Source organism: Microtus oregoni, unplaced genomic scaffold, assembly GCF_018167655.1.
Source record: "Microtus oregoni isolate MIOR12 unplaced genomic scaffold, Mior012 000000F_ref0000247, whole genome shotgun sequence".
Taxonomy (NCBI): Eukaryota; Metazoa; Chordata; class Mammalia; order Rodentia; family Cricetidae; genus Microtus; species Microtus oregoni.
In genome coordinates this window covers 71,663,273-71,677,118 of record NW_024543059.1, presented here as the reverse complement: position 1 = coordinate 71,677,118, position 13,846 = coordinate 71,663,273, and the positions used below count along the sequence as shown (strand labels likewise).

The 13,846-nt window shown below is 38.5% G+C and overlaps 1 protein-coding gene and 1 long non-coding RNA gene across 4 annotated transcripts in view; one reads left to right on the top strand and one right to left on the bottom strand.

The window, feature by feature from the left end:
• LOC121450352 overlaps positions 1-6,543 on the top strand; it is a 56,551-nt gene extending 50,008 nt beyond the window's left edge. Inside the window, exons 2-4 of one of the 2 annotated variants that reach the window (XR_005974590.1) lie at positions 2,477-2,602; positions 5,046-5,173; positions 6,496-6,543. This is a non-coding gene — a long non-coding RNA (uncharacterized LOC121450352). Of the gene's footprint in view, positions 1-2,432; positions 2,603-5,045; positions 5,174-6,495 lie in introns of those variants that run through there. The other variant, XR_005974589.1, reaches the window with a different exon arrangement.
• Positions 1-13,846, bottom strand: part of Gstcd (glutathione S-transferase C-terminal domain containing) — an 87,290-nt gene that overhangs the window by 23,063 nt on the left and 50,381 nt on the right. The window lies entirely within an intron of this gene.

The window sequence follows — 13,846 nt, the reverse complement described above, 5'->3', positions numbered from 1 at the left end:
GAAGAGAGATAGTGGAAAACAGTTATATAACTAAATTGCACGGCCAATCTAGGTAAAACAGTTATTACTAAGGACTCATTTCCTTAAACAAAAATCCACTTAATGATAAAGATGGAGGAAACTTTAGTTTAGTTAGATCAGTTATTTTAGAGTGAACAAAAATTAAGACATAAATTCCTTTTATAATTGATAGATTTGAGAAGAGGAAAAATGCGTGGAAATAATGAATTTGTTTAAAAGACCAAGTGAAAAAATAATACTAAGAATGTCACTTGTGTGTTGGAATCCTCCCACCGAGTAATATGTTAGGTACATTGTCCATTGTTCCTTCAGTAGTGACAATTTGCTCTATAAAACCACACAAATATATGTGAACCCTCCACTATATAGAAGAGGCTCAAAAGCCTACTTGCTGTCCTCAGAGTAGCACAGTTCTTTCTATGAATGGGCAAACAGGAGGCTGTTACTGCAGTTTTCTGAGTTGGTCTTATTTTAAAAGACTCTTGGTGAAACTGCCGACAATCACATCTACTCCAGCGCTATACTGAATGTGTACTGCTTTGTATCTAGTAGATTTCCAGTATATTTATTGACTCCAACACTAAAGCCTAATAAGGAGGCTCCTGCGGGCCCAGTGCTGACAGGTAGCAGACACTGTGAAAGGAGAACTGAGTGGATAAAAAAGGAAGGAACGAACACAGGCAGGAACTGAGCTGTTGATGGCATAAATGGACTCAACGCTGACAGATACTCAAGCCCTGGCGAATGCAATGGGAAATTTCTAAGAAAACATTGCATGCACAGATGAACAATAAGGGCTCACACACCAGGGCAAGGGAGAGGAAGCAAAAAGAAGGGGTCAGAATTAGCCAGCAATTTAAGATTCTCAAATAACCGGGAGGAGTGTAAGAGTAAAGCTTTTACTGCTTCACTTAGTGCCAGTCTTTAATCCCCTCCTGACCCACTTTTACTCAGCCCTCCAGAGGGGCATTGTTTGTCTGCTGAAGTATTAGCTTTTAAGGAGATTAGTTCCAGGAAAAGTTAAAAAAAATACATATAGTGACCCTGATACAAGGCATTAGATTGTATTCTGTGCCCAAACCACCTGTTTCAAAAGATACAAGCCACTCACAATCCAACATTTTTTTTTTTGAGGTCCAACATTTTGTATCTTCTCAGAATTATAAATAGAATTAGGAATTACTGTGTAACAAAAAAAAATGCTTTTAGATGTGAGAAATATTTGAAAATCTTTAGAAATATCTATATGCCTTAGAGTTTTAACCAATGGGAAGCTGAGTCTTTTCATTCACATGTAATATATAAGAAATGAAAATTACATTCCCTTTATAATATTGGATATAAATCAGTATTAAATCATTAACTGAGGATTATAATGCAATAAAAATGCAAAAGCAATAAAAAAACACATAGAAATTCCTAAATCTTAACACAAATTTTCTTAGACGTTTGACTTAATCTTTCTTTTCTTATAATAATATATTATATATTATCATACAATAATAACATACCACAAATTATATTATATATTGGAACAATTATATACTACACATTATAATATATAACAATGTAATTATTATTTAATCATTATATAGTATTATTATTATGTAATAATTCTTACTATTATTTTGGTGTTTTTGAGACAGGGTTTCTCTTCTGCATAGCCCTGGTTGTCCTGAAACTCACTCTACAGACCAGGATGGCCTGCTTCTTACTCCCTAGTGCTGGCATTAAAGGCGTATGCCACCAAGCCTGGCTGAGAATTGACCTATTCTCAACCTTTTAGAAAAATCGTTTATAAACTTCACAGATGTACAAATTAGTTTTTTCTCAGCCTTGCTAGTTATGACTCTTTTTATAACAACAACAACAAAAAAACCTAGTAAAACTCTTTGTAGCTATGCTGAAATGAAATTCAGTTAGTTTATCTTACTATCCATGTAAATAAGAAGAATATAATTATTCAGTCATAAAGAAGAAACTACATTTTGCAACGGAATAATTCTACTCCAAAGATGCTCATTCATGATGAATAGAGGACAAAAATGGTACCCACATTTCTATAAATTTCTCACAGCTTATAATTAGATGATGTTTTCTCTAGAATTTAATGCAGTGTTGTTATTGAAATCATGTTTTTCACTAGTCCTAAGAATCATGAATTTCAGATAATGTTTACAAAGAGCATATCATAATTTAGGAGGTTAGACTTGTAGTTCATAATATTGTACATACCAAAAAACTTTAATATAAGTTTCCTTAGATAAATGCATATTGTTTCAGATGTGCTTCCTGATGTAGCTGTTTTGTTTTTTTATATCTTATTTGGTAATAATAACAATGATGAGTCGCCTGTCAAATATCTTTGGAAAGCTCTTCTAAGTATCTCTAGATAATACCAAAACAAAGTGGGATGTCATCTCCTTTGCTTCTCCACTTTGTCGTTTTGAGACAGGATCTCTGACCTAACCTGCAGCTCAAGGAGACCAGCTGGCCAGCAAGCCCCAGGAACCTGCCTGTGTCTGTGACCCCCATCACTGGAATCATAAGCGTGTGGCACCATCACCCGGCATTTACATGGGTAATAAGGATTTAAACTCCGATGTTAATGTTTATATCCTAAGTCTTTGCCCTCTGAGTCCTCTCCCTGACTTCATAATTTAATCTTTCTTTAATGACTCTAACCATAGTTATACTGTTCATAAACAATATGATATTATAACAAAGTGGACACAGAGGTATATCTGTTAACTTTTATGAGGTTCGGTATATTCAGACTGCTTGATATAGTTTTCTGGGTCCACTCTCATACTGGGCTTAAAAGCAAGTGCTTTTTTCCTGCTTTTTGTGTTTATTCTAAAAATCTCTACTCTTAATTTCCTTTTTGTAGGCCTGGAGAATAGCCCATGAAATTTGAGAGTAATAGCAATAAAAGAAAAATAGACTATGATTGATAGATGGCATGGGAGTTTCTTGGAGAGATGTGGACGACCATGTGAAATAATACACTACTACTGAAGAACAAAAGTTTGGCGCTTACTGCTGGCTCAAGTGTTCATTAGCTATTTGACCTTGTCAAGTATTAATTTTCAGAATATTTGCTTTACCTCTGTAATGTAAATAAAAACCTTTCCATAGGAATATTGTGAGAAATAAATAGGATCATAGCACAGTCCCTGGAAAACCACCAACTTTCAGTAAACATTAGTTCCTTTCATATCCACTCCTTTCTCACTAGAGGGTGGAAATTCTCCAGTTGTTTTCAGACACCAGAGGCATATAATTTGTGGTAGTTCACAGATACATTCTTATCATTGTAGACATATGGTAATGTTCAAAAAGTTGAGATATCATTGTATCTTTCAAAATTATAGAAAACACTTCCTTATAAGTGTTATGAAATAGGACTGCTATGGTATAAAAACTCAGTATTCAATTAAGAAACATAAAGGATGGAGAAGAAAGAAAAATAAATAAAAAGTGAAATATGAGAACTGTGGTAGAGAGCCAATGAAAAGTTGGCTACTGAACAGTAGTATTCCTGGAGGGAAACCAGAATAAATGCAATGAGTACTTTATTCAAAGATATCAATAGTTTCTAAGGAAGGAAACATTCTTAGATTAAAAATGGGTATGAACTGTATTGGGCGAGGGAGAATACTTTTAGGCACAATGATCAAAAAGATACTATTGCCCTAAATGCGATGTCCCTATCAAATCCATCCCCTTAGGGCTCGGAACCCTGAAGAAGAGGAGGTGGAAAGAGTGTCCTTTGTGTTATACAGCATGGCTTCTGGTATAGTGTTGTTATGAGATGCCTGAGTGTGTCAATGAGTGGGTCTCTGCATCTACATGTTGCTTGTGCCTTTCTTGAGCTTTTTCTTGTGCTAGTTTTGTCCTATCTTGATGCATTAGTTTTAATTTTCTTATTATATTACATTGTACTATATTTTATTATTATCCCTTAGAAGCCTGATTATTTTCAAATGAGAGACAGAAAGTGGGTAGAACCAGATGGGAGAGTTGGAGAGGAATGGGAATAGAGGTAGGGGAAAACATAACCAAGATATATTATGTGAGGAAAAAACAAACAAAAGCTATTTTCAATAAAATGAAAAAAAAGAAAAGAAAAAAGTCTTAAAAAAATGACATCAAGTAAAATTACATAATGATATGTTTCTGTAGAGGCATAAAAAAGGACTTTAGAAGTGAGTCTCATTTTAGTGGCTAATTTCTCTTGCTTACAGTTTCTACTATGAGCAAGGCACGGATGACTTGGAGTCACAATGATATGGCATAGCTACTATCCTCAGGATCTCCAAGTGTAGCTAAGCAGTAATAGCTAGAGACAGGCAGTCAGTACATCCTAGATAGAGTAACCCAAATCCTATGAAACACACAAGGAACCACAACATCACCTAGGAGAGCATGCCAACAGATATAAAGACAGAGTGTGGCCAAACAGGCTGCAGAAAAGTGGTAAATGCTACAGAGGCACAGGCAGGAAAAAACTGAAAAGTGTCCAGAGAACTTGACCGGTACACCGGGAAGAGGAGGTGGTGGAGGGCAGGGAGGACCCTGGTAAGCTTAATTTTAGCAGATGGTGTAGAGGTAGACACAGTGATGGGTTCTACTTTCAAAAACAAAGCTTTGAAGCTGAGAAAAAAGGGCAGGTTTAAAATGAAGAGGTTTGATATGGCATTCCCCTCTGTATGCTGTGAATATGTTTTTATAACTATTGGTTAATAAAGAAGCTGCTTTCAGCCAATGGCTCAACAGAAGATAGCCAGGCTGGAAGAGGTATATATATATAGAGAGAGTAGGTAGAGTCAGGGAGAAGCCATATAGCCATCACTACAGGAGACAGATGCCGTATGGAACCTTACCCGTAGGCCACAACCACATAGCAAAACAGAGATTAATAGAAATGAATTAATTTAATATATAAGAGCTAGTCAATAAGAAACGTGAGCTAATAGGCCAAACAGTGCTATAATAACACAGTTTCTGTGTGATTATTTCAGGTCTGGGCAGCTGGGAAATGAACAAGCAGCCTCCGTCTACAGAGGTTTATGTTGAAGTTCTAAGGATGGCAATCGGATTGGGCTGTGATCCTATTGTAAAAAACTTCCTTTAGAATTCCTTAAAGAAGGTATATTCTTTCCTCTTCGGGTGGAATAATCTATAGATGTCTGTTAAGTCCATTTGCTTCATTACCTCCATTAATTCTCTAATTTCTCTGTTAGGTTTCTGTTTGATTGACCTGTCCATTGGTGAGAGAGGAGTGTTGAAGTCTCCTACTATTAGTGTGTGTGGTTTGATGGCTGCCTTGAGTTTTATTAATGTTTCTTTTACATACGTGGGTGCTTTTATATTAGGGGCATAGATATTCAGGATTGAGACTTCATCCTGATGAATTGTTCCTGTTATGAGTATAAAATGTCCCTCTCCATCTCTTCTGATTGATTTAAGTTTGAAGTCAACTTTGTTAGAAATTAGTATGGCCACACCTGCTTGTTTCTTAGGTCCATTTGCTTGATAAGCCTTTTCCCAGCCCTTTACTCTGAGTAGGTGCCTGTCTTTGTGGTTGAGGTGTGTTTCTTGTAGACAGCAAAATGTTGGATCCTGTTTTCGTATCCAATCCCTTAGCCTGTGCCTTTTTATAGGTGAGTTGAGCCCATTGACATTAAGTGATATTAATGACCAGTGGTTGTTAACTCCGGTCACTTTTTTAGTAGTAGGGTTTGTGTGTTTCCCTTCTTTGAGTTGCGCTGGTGAAAGGTCTCTAGATGACTGAGTTATTGTGGGCATTGTTGGACTCCTTGGTTAGTGATTTTCCTTCTATAATTTTCTGTAAGGCTGGATTTGTGGCTACGTATTGTTTAAATTTGTTTTTATCCTGGAAAATTTTGTTTTCTCCATTTATAGTGAACGAAAGCTTGGCTGGATATAGTAGTCTGGGCTTGCATCCATGATCTCTTAGTTTTTGCAGTACATCTATCCAGGACCTTCTGGCTTTCATGGTTTCCATAGAGAAGTCAGGTGTAAGTCTGATAGGTTTACCTTTATAAGTAACTTGGTCTTTTTCCTTTGCGGCTCTTAATATTCTTTCTTTATTCTGTATATTTTGTGTTTTGATTATTATATGGCGAGGGGATGTTTTTTTTTGATCCAGCCTATTTGGTGTTCTGTATGCTTCTTGAACCTTCATAGGTACCTCTTTCTTCAGGTTGGGAAAGTTTTCTTCTATAATTTTATTAAGTATATTTTCTGTACCGTTGAGCTGCACTTCTTCTCCTTCTTCTACTCCAATTATTCTTAGGTTTGGTCTCTTTATTGTGTCCCAAATTTCCTGAATGTTTTGTGATGAGAATTTGTTGGTTTTGCTGTTTTCTTTGATCAGTGTGTTTATTTTTTCTATGGTATCTTCAGTGTCTGATATTCTCTCTTCTATCTCTTGTAATCTGTTGTTAGTACTTGTCTCTGACATTCCTGTTCGTTTACCCACTGGACTGAGCTCCCAAAGTCCCAATGAGGAGCAGAAGGAGGGAGAACATGAGCAAAGAAGTCGGGACCACGAGGGGTGCACCCACCCACTGAGACAGTGGAGCTGATCTATTGAGAGCTCACCAAGACCAGCTGGACTGTGACTGAAAAAGCATGGGATAAAACTGGACTCTCCCACTCTCTGAACATGGCGAACAATGAGGGCTGATGAGACGCAAAGGACAATGGCACGGGGGTTTGATCCTACGTAATGTGATGGCTTTGTGGGAGCCCAGCCAGTTTGGATGTTCACCTTCCTAGATATGGACGGAGGTGGGAGGTCCTGGGTCTTACCACAGGGCAGAAAACCCTGACTGCTCTTTGGACTGGAGAGGGAGGGGGAAAGGAGTGGGGGGAGGGGGAGAAGGGTGGGAGGAGGGGGCGTAGGGTGGGAGGAGGGGGAGGGAAATGGGAGGCTGGGAGGAGGTGGAAACTTGTTTTCTTTGTTTTTTTTTCTCCTTTTCTCAATAAAAAAAGGAAAAAAAAAGTTTTTACTTGAGAAGAAACAGGAAATTATATTATCAGGAACAAAAATTAACAGACCTTTGAAAAACATAGGAGATATAATTCCTGAGGTTTTAATATGTAGCATGGTTGTTCCTCCCCTTTCTTTTTCCTTTTCTTTTTTCCAGGTGAGGAGTGAGCCACTCTGGTTCCTCTCTGCACCAGAGAAACTGTTGTAACCTGTGCAGACCCAGGATTCCTGCCATCTTAGGATTTCTGCCTCCTCCCCACAACCACTTCCCATTTCCCTCCCCCTCCCCCGACCAAGTCCCCCTCCCTCATCTGCTCTAAGAGCAATCAGGGTTCCCTGACCTGTGGGAAGCCCAAGGACCGCCCACTTCTATCCAGGTCTTGTAAGGGTGACATGTTTATTGCCAGTGAAAGATGAAAGCTGTGGAAGGTAGAGACCCGCGTCAGCACTTCTAGTGGGCACCCGCAAAATGAAGATTTGACAGACCGGAGGCCTAGCCCTTGAAATGAAATGCCAGATCAAATTTTACCCCAAAGGGGTCAGATGTACTGTCGTGGCCCTCAATTCGCAACACCAGCCAAATAAAGGAGCCCAGTTCTGCAGAATGCAGAAGAGAAGAGGACACTCAGAAGTTGTGTTCACAGGTCCTCCTGCAGCCGCACAGGGAGTGCAGGAATGAGAGGGTGTCCCGTGGAGGATGTGTAGGAGGATGCAAAATGCTGCTGCTGCCTCTGTGGGACTCTAAGTGTCGTTTTAAAAATCTATTAAACAGATCGAAATGTAAAAAAAAAAAGAATTCCTTAAAGAGTTTTTTACTAACAAAACTCTCTGAACTTCAATTAGTTACACATTCCCAAAGAGGAAATATAGGAGGGGTGAAAAGTGAAAGTCAAAAAAAAGGTTGAAGTAGTGGTAAGAACACAGGAACAACAGATCATTTGCCATATGTGTGTGTGTAAGGGCTGTGGAGTACTGAGGTCTGTGAATCTATGATGAACTAGCCTCCTACTGCTCACCAACAATGCACACAAACCCTTCTTTCCCCAGATTCTCTTCAATCCAACTGTAAATCCAAATGAGTTCTTCTGAGGCCAAGGAAGTAGAGCTTTCTTTCCGTAAGGAACAAGTCACCACAGTGGGTAGAAACTTCTTGGAAGCCAATTCTTCATGCTCAGAAACAGTTATAAACCACACAAGAATGACCACCCTGCATGTATATCTGATCCTACATTCCCTTAGCCAATTCCAAAAAAAATACTCACTTATAAACACATTTTTTAAAAAAAAGTTTGCCAAATTATTTTTAAAAGATATTTATCAGTATATGTGGGTTACCACCTAAATCTGTGGTTCTGAACAAAAAGGGCCATGAATTTGTGACCTTAACTTTATAGTTCATAAATAGAAATGGGAGCAAAAAAAAAGAATCAATGTAGTAAATCTCAGGCAAACAAACAACAAACACAATGAATGAAAACGAGACAGGCATGTTGAATGTTCTCCCCGGCTCCTCAAAGATTTAGATGCTTAAGTTACCACCACCACCACTCATAACAAGTTAGTGAGCTGGATGCAGAAGCAAAAACACATCTCTGTTATGATGTAAGCATGACATAGAAGCAGGAAGAGCAGGGGTCTAAACAAGCTTTGGCTAAGTAGAGAGTCTGAGGCCAGCCTGGGCAACATCATGAGACTGACTCAAAAAAAAAAAAAAAAAAAAAGGATAGTAATAGAATAACCATGTCAAACAGCCACAACCAAGATTGTTGTGATCTCAACTTTGGCCATGATCACAGATTCTGGAACAGCCATCAGCATTTTTCTGTTGATGGTGGCAAGAAGCCAACTATGAAGTCTGGACAAGTGAAAGGAGTCAGGTGATGAGCTGCATGTGCTATCTATTCCTGAAAGGATGCTTGGAGACAACACTTTAATGACTTAGCATGACTAGCTTTGAGCCACTGAACAGATGCACCAAGATGTGAAAACAACTGCCAGGAACGTGTAAAGAAGCTTGTGCTGAAGAGCAGCAGGAAAGTAAGAGAAGTCCTATATACTCCGTGGTATATAGGTCTATACCACAGATTAGATACAAACAGCACTTGGGGACTCTCTTAAATTAAAGGTTGTACCTATAGCATATCATATAGGAATAGGAATTGAAAGCCAGAGAGAAGCTCTCCTGCTTGAAGATGAACTGCATCACCATGGACTTTCCTAACACATCCCAGCTCTTCTCTACTTTTGCAGTTTTTCTTGAGAACCCATGGGGTATGCTTATCAAAAGGGATGTGCTTATCATGAGGCTAACAAAAACTACATGTTAAGAGAACACACATCCCGACAGAAAAAAATGGTAATTTAATGCATAATCTACCTTTCCTTTTCATGGAATTTAATTAAAGTGCACAGCATTTACTGATTAGGAAAGCCATTTGTGATAAGTTAGTATTTATGGAAAGAAATGATCCTAATCTCACAGACCCACAAGAAAGTACCCCAGCAGAGCAGAATGTGAGTCAACATACACTCCATGTGGGACCTGACTGAACACACTGGCTGTTTGTAGGGGTGTTTTTATTATGAGATTTAATTTTATTGATTATACACAAATTTTCTGTAATTGAAGAAAAATAAAAGATTGTTTCAGGCAGGTTGAGACAACTGATATTTATACCATCTGTCTTCAGATCTGTGCTCCATGTCATTTGCTCTGGAGTTCCATCTGAGTTAGTAAATTATCACAAAGCGTGACTCAGCAGCAGCGCCATGTAGGTGGCTCACGAGATGGACATGAATCTTGTGAGATTATTCATTAGTTGGAGTTTCTGGGCAACATCAAATTTTGTGTGTTTGTACACACATGCATTTTAAAAACACATACACTCAAATGTCTGTCTCTGAGTAGTGTTAGATTTACTTAGATAAGACATTGTTAAAAACTGACCCTTTTGTTGTTTTTAAAAAATTGGGAGGTGGGTGGAATGATAGTGCTTCTGAAGATTTTAATAGTTTATTTCTGTGAAGAATACCAAGAAAGTATGTCTTTGGTCACTGCTAAATGTGACATATACCATTTTATATTTCCTTGTTCTAAAGAGTCTTTTGTAAGAGGAGACTATATAATAAGAAACTATGGATCCCAAAACAGAAAACAGAACATTTTAAGAGGGAAAAAGTGGCAAAAAGAAATGAGTTGAAATGTTAATTTCTGATAAGGCCATGGCAAAATGATTTCACAACACACTAATGAAAACTAGTTTCTACAGAGATGGAACAGTTGGTGCACAGAAAAGTAGAGGATCAAAATATGAAACAATGTTAGCAAAACAGACTCTGGCAGCTGTTACCAAATTAGAAAGCTATCAAAAATGTATACTTCCATCAACAATGCAAAGAGAATAAGTGCCTGAATTAGTTAAAGTGAGCTGTAGGCGTGCTTGTGTGCATAAGTGTGTGCGAGTGTGTTTGTGTGTGTGTGTGTGTGTGTGTGTGTATACACATGTGTATATACAAGTATCTAGCCAGAGGAGAAAAGGGAACAATCTCCTTAGGGTATGAGGGGAAATTTACTTATTTAGTTTTATCCTGATGCTACCAGCAGGATTATAGGACTAATGTTTCTAGAAAACCCAAAGAATAAAACATTTCACTTATGTATACACATATAAACTCTGTTTTGAGCATAGACAGAGATACACTGTTAAATACCAATTGCGCTTCACTCCCAAGAGTATCTGGGCTATATAAACTGGAACAGCTGGAAAGAAAACTGAAATGTTGGGTGGGTAGAGAGGGAATGGTGGATATAGGAGGAGGTAGGGTGTCTGAATATGTTCAAAATACATGTTACGAAATCTGGAATAATAAAGATACAAAAAAAATGTCCATAACATTAGTGAAACCATTCATGTATTGGATTTTCGATTTTGACTACATTCATCAAAACTGTTAATAGGGCTGGAGAAATGCTCAGGCATAAGGACACAAGTTGAAGTCCCCAGTATCCACATAAAAGCCAGGCATGGGAGGAGGCTCATGCCTGTAACTCTAGTGCTAGTAGGGGGAGACAGGAGGATCCCAAGTGTTTGCCAGGTTAAGTGAGAAACCTATCTCAAATGTAAATAAAAAAATATGACTGAAGAGACAAACCAATGTCAACTTCTGGCCTTTGCACATGTCTGCATTGATAAGTATACTTGCACACACATACACATGAGAGCATGCACACACACATACACACAAGCATGTGCACAAGCATGTTTTTTAAAGTTAAAAAGCTATTAGAAAGAGAAATACATTTAAACCTTGGGAATTAAAAACAGTCCATAAATAAGTCTTGGATGGACAAAATAATCAAAACCAAATGACATACTTTTAAGAAATGAAGAATAATACAGTAAAGCATGTTTCGCAAAGTCCGGAAACTTTACTAGGAATGCACTCATTGGGAAGCAATGAAGACAGAAAAGTAAATGATTTAAACATTCATTCTAATAAATAACCAATAATATACATGAAAGAAAACAGCATAAAAGCAGACATAAAGCACAGAAAAAGGAAACACTGGAGAAATAGTTAGAAAACCCCAACTCTAGCTTTGGAAATGCAAAAGACTCCCATAAATATCAACGTGGTAAGCTTTGCTGGTAAATGTCTGTTTTTAAATGTTGATGTTTAACAGAGTCGTTAAAGATCTGTGTAACTTGGGATAAAGTACTCAAGATAATAATCAATCTCTCTCCTCTCCTTCCCCCAACCTGTGTGTGTGTGTAAGTGGATGTTTATAGAATTTATGGTCTATAGCAATTTTAACTTCAGAGAATGGAGAAAAACATGTAAAACTTGACCATTTAATGAATCAACTTCTAGTCCCTGTGTCTCCCATGATCAGCACCCCAAACCACAGAATCACACCTCATCACCTGATCCAATTTAAATGAAGGTTCACTCTGTGATATGCATTCTGTGGGACTGGATAAGATATACACCCACTATTACAGTATCATGCAGAGGGCTTTTCAATCTTAAATCTTCCAAATTCTTTGTTTCTTACTTCCCCATTAACCAGGAAGCAACCGATTTTCTCATTGCCTTGACGTTTGCCTTTTCTATAATGTTACACAGCGAAGATTTGTTTACAATGTGGTGTTTCAAGGAGATGGCTAAGAAATTATTATTGAGGTACTGAGAAGTGGATTGAACTAGGAAAAAAAAAACATCCAGAGTGAGGTAATCCAGACCCAGAAAATCAAACATGGTATGTACTCACTCATAAGTGGACACTAGATGTAAAGCAAAGGACAACCAGACTACAATCGAGAGCTCCATAAGAAGGTAGGTAGCAAGAAGGACCCTAAGCAGGACTCATGGATCGCTCTAGGAAGGGGAAATAGATGAGATCTCCTGGGTAAACTGTGGTGGGCATGCAGTAGAGGGAAGGGGATGGGATGAGAACATGAGGGAATGAGATGGTGGAGTTGGGGAATGAAAGAGATATCTTGATAGAGGGACTAATTATGAAGTTAGGGAGAGACCTGGTGCTAGGGAAATTCCCAGGTATCCACAAGGATGACTCCAGCTAAGACTCCTAGCAATAGTGAAGAGGGTACCTGAACTGGTCCTCCAATAAAATCAGATTGGTGAATACCCTGTCATTATAGAGTCTTTATCCCGTAAATAATAGAAGCAGATACAAAGATCCACAGCCAAGAACCAGGCCGAGCTCCAGAAGTCCAGTCAAAGAGAGGGAAAATGGATTATATGAGCAAGGGGGCAAAAGAATCAAGATCATGACTGGGAGATACTCAGAGACAGCTGACCTAAGCTTGTGGGAATTAGACTCTAGACCAACAGCTGGGGAGCCTGCATAAGATGAACTAGGCACTCTGTGGGCGACACTTATGTAGCTTGGTCTGTTTGGCGGGCCTCTGGCAGTAGGATCAGGATCTATCCCTGGTGCATGAGCTGGCCTTTTGGAGCCCATTCCCCATGGTGGGATGCCTTGCTCAGCCTTGATACAGGGAGGAGGGACTTGGTCCTGCCTTTACCCTTTTAAGGAGAGCATGGGAGATGGACAGGGGTAGGGGGGAAGGGAGCGGGGGAAGAATGGAGTGAGGAGGAACTAAAGTTGGTATGTAAAATGAATAAAAAGTTTAAAATTAAAAATAATTATTGTACAGATCAACATGCATTTATATACTTTATGAGATGCTACTTTTGTTCATATTTCTCAAGATCTCTACAGTATCAGCAAATACATATTTCATTTTTCTGACATAGAAGAAAAACAGCTCATCTCATTTCATACTAAATTAACTCACAAACATACTTTTCCAGGAATATAACATATACTCTCAAATTCTTTCATAATAGACCTAATCCTATTAAAACTAAAAATATCTGAGCTATGTATTTCCAGGAGTCAAGTTTTAAAACCTTATAATTAATGGGCACACCCCGCTTAGTGAGTTCTTAATCCAGCTTCAAAGGAGCACAGCAGAGCCCTGTCAGGGTGGGCGCCATGCTCTGCTCACATGATGTATGCAGAGAAAGAAACACCCAGAAACCTAGTAAGCCTTGAGGGCTTGTGGATAAAGAGGCTGGACTTTGGCTGGAGCAGACAGGCAAAGGAACCGAACTCTGTGGTGTGGATAATGCTGAGGCACAAGCTAGCCACTGTGAAGGGCAGCCCCTTAGTTATGCACGGGTTAAGAACAGTAGGTTGGTAGGAAAGGTAAATATGTGAATAAAAATTTAAATTTAGAATCAAAGTCAAACTTATTTGTAATACAGTTAATTTCA